Here is a 6,044-nt window from a genome sequence, read left to right as displayed (position 1 = left end):
TTGCCGAATTTGGTGCCAGACGGAGACGGCAGGCGCCAGACTCGAGCTCGCGTTGTCGCGCGTCCGCCCTCCGCCGTCCGTTTCCCTACCGCCGCCGCCCGCGCCCCTGCCCACAAGTCCCGTCCATGCCTCTGCTGGGCGCCGTTGCTCAAGCGCCGCGAGATTCAAATACTTTCGTCTCGGCGGCTCCCTTCCCGTCTCCCTTCCGCATCCACCGGCTCCAACTCTCAGATGAGTTCCTCCTCCGACGGTGTGTACCCCCTCGCTCTTGCAGTCTCCCTCCATCTTATTGCTCTGTTCTCCTCACAGTGGCTTGCTCAGGGCAAGGCAGGACGGCTAAACTGCCGGCTAGGTTCGACTATCGTGCTGGTCGACAAAACATCGCCATTAGTCGATTAGTCGTCTGTTCGGTCCTACCAGTAGGCTCGACTAGGTGATTTGGTAACATTGGCACTACTCTAATCGTACTCTCACAACTAGAAACACAGGCGCGGCTTTGCCGCGCCCTCGTTGGAGTGAATGAGCTGTGTTCAGACTTTTCTTTCCATATCTCTCAAACTTCTTGGTATTTTTTGATAATATTTTGAGTACGAATGTTTATCCTTTCTAAATGTGCCTGCAAGAAAGACATGCATATGTTCTTTTTTCAGAATCAGTTTATATAAGAAAAGGCATGATATATCATATATCATTATACCTTGTCCAAGTTAATATGGCCTACAATAGTTGGAGGAGGTTGAAAACTTCAGATGTTCCATGTAACCTTATTTGCTTCTGATGCGTGAAAATGTAAACAAAATATTTGTGGTGTGCAGCCCTATTGATAAATAGGTACAAAAGCCTGGACCACAAGAGCATCCTACATCTATTCCCACTTTGGGCAGGGTATGTTTTTTTTCAGGTTTTCGGGCAACAATGTTTGCTTGAGTAAGTAGGTCTCTTTGACCCAGTTGCATAAGTAAAAAAAAATGAAGTGCTAGGTTGATCTGTTTACTTAACAATTGCACAACAATCTCACTGGGAAATCGGAGGACTAAGGATTAAGGAGGCTCAATATGCATATTGCCAGGTGCTATATTATTTGAGCTATTCAATTTCAATTCAGGCTAGATGGAACATCTAGATGTACATCTAATACTCCACCCTTGTCAGTTTCGGACAAGTATTGAGCCTATTTGCTAATGAAATACAGTAGAGAAGGTAAAGGTAACTGCAGTGAAAATGCCATCACTTAGCTGCTAACTGCCTTTTCTCAACATTGTGATACAGTGAAAATGCCTTCATCTCATCTGTAAAAACATGCTTTGAACTCCAACCTTCATCTCACATAACTCAAAACAAGTTGGATAAAATGGGCAGTCATTATGAATATTGATATTTCTGCTCTTGCCTTTTAACTTAATATTTATCTTATTTATTCTTGATGTTTTGAACCAGTGATTCATGTGAATGACTGTGTTGCTTAATCTTAGATGTGTACATATGTAGCAGAAGACCTGCGTGCTGCTATTGATATTGATCAATCACATATCAGGCTCAAGAAAGCTGTTCTATTTCACTCTACTCCACCTGGAAAGCTGGTGCTGTAATTTACATCGTAAGTTCCTTTATTCCAGGCATTCAATTAGGTCTATATTATCACACAATTATTCATACAAACTGTTTTTCTGATCTTACTTTTTGTATGATGAACTTATTTGTCACTTCATCACAACTGTTAATATTAAGTGAATGAAGTAGTAATATTGAGAGGTTGAAGATTGTTAACCTGGATTGGAAGCTCATATCTATAATACTATAGCTGTTAAAATTATTTCAACACATAAGTAAAACACAGTATGGAATTTCAGTGAAGATGCATAATTTTACAAGTTGGGTTTTAATAACTGCCTCCAGGTTGTTCCCTGGCTGGTGCATTTCCTGTTTAATTTGCCCCACTGCCAGATTAGACTGGCATGCTAAGCTCAGGTCTTTCCTGCTAATTCTCTTATTGTGTATGTAGTTGTGTTGCTTGTCTATTGTTCTACACCTAGCTATGTGATGAAAGGGAAGATGCCTCCTAAATCTGCCTTGGGTTCATGATCCTTTGGGGCTTTAGTCTTCCTTGCCTTGGCGTGTATTAAACCCTGGCACTTCTGGTGCCTTGCCTTCTTCTAGAATCACTGTTCATTTTATGGCTTTAAAAAATGTTCTACACTTTTCTTTTATCAGTCGGTACTTGTTGAATCCGATTCATCTCATTAGTTGCTCATTCTTATTACAGATGAATACTTACTGTTAGTGAATGTTTTTACCATACTACTGCTTCTGATCAAATCACCTATTTCGGAATGATAAATTCATATTCTGAACAAAATGGAAATTCATTGTAGTCAGCTTTTGCTCTCGGGTTAGGGTTGTTGGATGGGAGTGAATGCGTGTGGTGCCGTAGACTATGTACGGCCAGCTTGAAAAGGAAGATAGCTAACCTTGATTTACCAAATATCAGTTTTATGTCAAAAGTGTTGGTTTCCTTGTTCTCTTAGATCTGTCATTGGCAAATGGAATGTCTTTGTCTGTAACTGTAAAACCTGCACCCTTTTCAGGTAAAATAACTGTAAATTTCTGCACCTTTTTTAGGTGACAATATGGATTACGACCCTAGCTGCACCTCTCCAAACCCCTACGGTGGCGGTGGTGGAAGCATCCATCTAGTGTGCCAGGAATGCCTCAACGGGGACAACTACAGCACCGACGATGCTGATGACGGCTTCTTCACATGCCGTAGATGCTTTGCCCGGTACCCCATGCAGGCAACTGCTGCTGACCCCCATGACTTCCCCACCACTGGCAACATCTACATCCGCCGCGTCGCCACTCAGCCCACCCCCAAGCTTGGCACCCGCACCCCTGCATCTTACACAAGGACCCCTCAGGCTGCTGCTGCGTTCAACGACTTTGCGGAGCCGAGCAAGCCATGGGACTTCGCGCCCAGTGGCAGCGTGTGGGGGGAACCCAAGGATTTGGCGGCGCAGGTCCGCTTGTGCTATGTGCAGGGCCTCCAGGTCATCCTGCAGCGGCAGCTGGAGGCGCTGGTGGAGCAGCACCGGGTAGCTGCACTTGTGTGTGCTGTCACTGGCCCTGTCTGGGTGCGGTGGGTCGCTGCATCCAAGGTGTGTGATGAAACGTGGGTGTGCCAGGCGCTTGCGGACCATGAGGCCACGGGGAAGGAGAAATGTTCTGGTGGTGGAGGTGAGCGTTTATGCTCGCCCTTGTTAGGTACTGCCATCGGATGAACTGAACAAACTTGACATGAACCTATCTCTTGTTTGCAGATATCAAGAAACCTGACGAGGTGAAGTATGAATGGGACGATGATATCTTGCCACAACAAAAGGACAGGTGCAAGGTGGAGTTTGCCTTTTTGCACTCATTGAGGATGCTGCTGCCGCTTTACTCAACATTGGCTATTTGTTTCTTGCCCTGTCATATTGCTCGTGAAGCCATCATGCCAAGCGACATTTACAGGTGGGCAATGGAGGGCAATGTCCCTTATTTGGCTGCATTTACTGAAGTTGACACGTTCCTTGGGAGCTCTTTGCAAGACTGCCCTTTTGATGCAAGGCAGCTGTTCAGGCCAGTGCGAGTTATTGGAGCATGGCAACTGGAAGCTGCAGCTGGATCCATAGCACAAAAAGTAGGCTTGGATCTTCCTCCAGTTAACTTCTATGCAATTGCTCAACGTTGCTTGAAGGACTTGTCGCTGCCTATAGATAGAATCCTCCCCCATGCATGCCAAATTTATGAGTGGGCAATGCCTGCAGAACTATGGTTGTCCAGTAATCCTTCTAGAATCCCTACGCTGGTTTGTGTGATGGCTATCCTAATTGTGTCTCTACGAGTTATGTATAACATCAATGGTCAAGGGATATGGGAGGTGTGTTTGCCACATAGATTACCTTTCCTTAACTCATCTAAGCTCATATGACCTGGGTAACCTTTCTTTGCAGAAGATTTGCGAGGAAGGAAGAAACACAATTGGATCTTATCAATGCAAATTCACCAACTTTCAGGAAGCATGAGGCCAGTAACAGCGAGGAGTTTGTTGTGAGAGAATTATTGTGTGCTATTGCAGCTGCCTATGATATAATTAATGTGGCACATGGTAAATTCTAATGGCCATTGCCTTGTATCCACATTATGTTTATCTTGTAGTACACCTCTTAGCTTGTGGCATGCTTATCCTGACTGTAGGTAGTTTATATTCAGCTTTCTGTACTAAATTAAGTACAAATGGTTGTTTGCATATTTCACGTCTGTTAAAGCTAAGACTGCAACACATGTTTTTCATAACTTAACAAAATATTCATGTGCCTTCTGGTCATGCCTTAACGTAATACCATTAGCATCTAGTTTGCTTCCAAGCACAAACAGAGCAAACTGATGGAGAATTATGGGATTGTTTTATTTTAGTGAAAATATTATTATGACTAATTTACTGGCATTTTTGTATTCTAGTCTGTATTTGGATAAAGTTATAATGGTTTGACTGGACATATTCTTGGGTCTTTACTGACATGTTTGTGGCTAGACTGGGAGTACTTGATGGTGGGACACTCACTTGAAGTTTTCTAATTTTGCAGACTACTCGAGTGATCTCCACTCTTATCTCAAATACTGCAAGGAAGTAATTTTTACTGGGTTTACATGTTCAGATGAAGAGAAGCATCTAACAGAGATCTTTTGGGATATGTACAAAGCTAGAGAGGTATTGCATTTTGCTTGACAATGTTGTTACCTATATTACTTTTGCATGAGGTGGGTAAAATATTATATATGTAACTTTTAAGTTGTCCCATTATGGATTAATTGCTTTCCCTTATCATATTCTGGATTTCTGGTACAATTCTATGTAACCATGTAAGTTGTATTAATAACTTAATAAGTGCAGCACATCAACTAGGTTCTATCATGGCAATCTAGCTATCAACTTCCTGGAAAGATCCACAGAATGCAAATTTAATCTCCATGTTTGAAAAAACAGACAAAACAACCTGTGGGACTGGGGGTGGGGACTTCTATTCGCAGAAATTTTGTGGCACTTGTTTGTCAGCACAAATTCAGTTAAGATCTTTAACCTTGAAATTTTGTTCCGGGCATGATGCCAGTTAGGTTTAATTACAATAACATCATTCTAGTTCTTGCACAAATTTTGTTTCCCAACTGTGATTTTAAATACCTGCGGTGTTGCATTACAGGATGAGAATCCAAAAGGTCGTGTAAAATCCCAAACTCATTGTATGACAATTACAAATGGAGTGAAGAAGCGCTACCGAGATGGGGCTTTTGTTGAAGCAAGTTGCTTTTCTGCATCTTCAGGGCATGATGCAATGCAAATGCTTAAGTCAGAGATGCATGATCATGGATTTCATTATATGCCACCTAGGAAACCAAGGCAATCAGATGGTTATCTTCGTTATAGAAGGAGGCGGCTAAATGGTTGCTTTGTTTATGTTGCACATGCCGATTATTTCATGTTGCTACGCGCTTTTGCAAAGCTTGCAGAAGTTGATGTTCGTATCATGCATACCATTGTGTTAAAACTTGAGAGGAGACTCGCATGTATTGAGGAGCGAATTGAACGAAGCTTGAATACCTTACATAACCTCGCATCGCATGTAGGTGGGGAATAACAACCTGTTTTCTCAGTTCAAGACTCAACTGAGTTGTTATATTATGATTAATTTCAGGGTTTGCCTGAGAAAGAGCTCTATGTGTTTGTATCTCGTGCAAGGCTACGGTTGTTACCACTTAAAATTGATGATCCTGACCTACGTGAGGGTAATCAGCCTGTGCGCTAACATGAACTTTCATGCTGTGGGACATGTCGCGAGTCAAGAAATGAACCTGACAATTTATCCATGTAACAAAAAATTGTATAATTTGCATGGCTCTGTAACAGAACCAACCAATTATACGAAATTAAGTAAGAAAATCATCCGCCAGAGCAGACGATTTAGCAAACTTAAGCCCGTATAACCCGATAGTCCGTGAAATCACGAAGG

General features: G+C 42.6%; 1 pseudogene; it reads left to right on the top strand.

The window, feature by feature from the left end:
* Window positions 1–5,740, top strand: LOC136451476 (TATA box-binding protein-associated factor RNA polymerase I subunit B-like; annotated as a pseudogene).
* Window positions 5,741–6,044: the final 304 nt, after the last annotated feature.

The sequence above is a fragment of the Miscanthus floridulus genome, chromosome 5 (assembly GCF_019320115.1).
Source record: "Miscanthus floridulus cultivar M001 chromosome 5, ASM1932011v1, whole genome shotgun sequence".
In the NCBI taxonomy this organism is placed as follows: domain Eukaryota; kingdom Viridiplantae; phylum Streptophyta; class Magnoliopsida; order Poales; family Poaceae; genus Miscanthus; species Miscanthus floridulus.
Note: the sequence above shows the minus strand (reverse complement) of the source record. Positions and strands in the feature narration are given on the sequence as shown.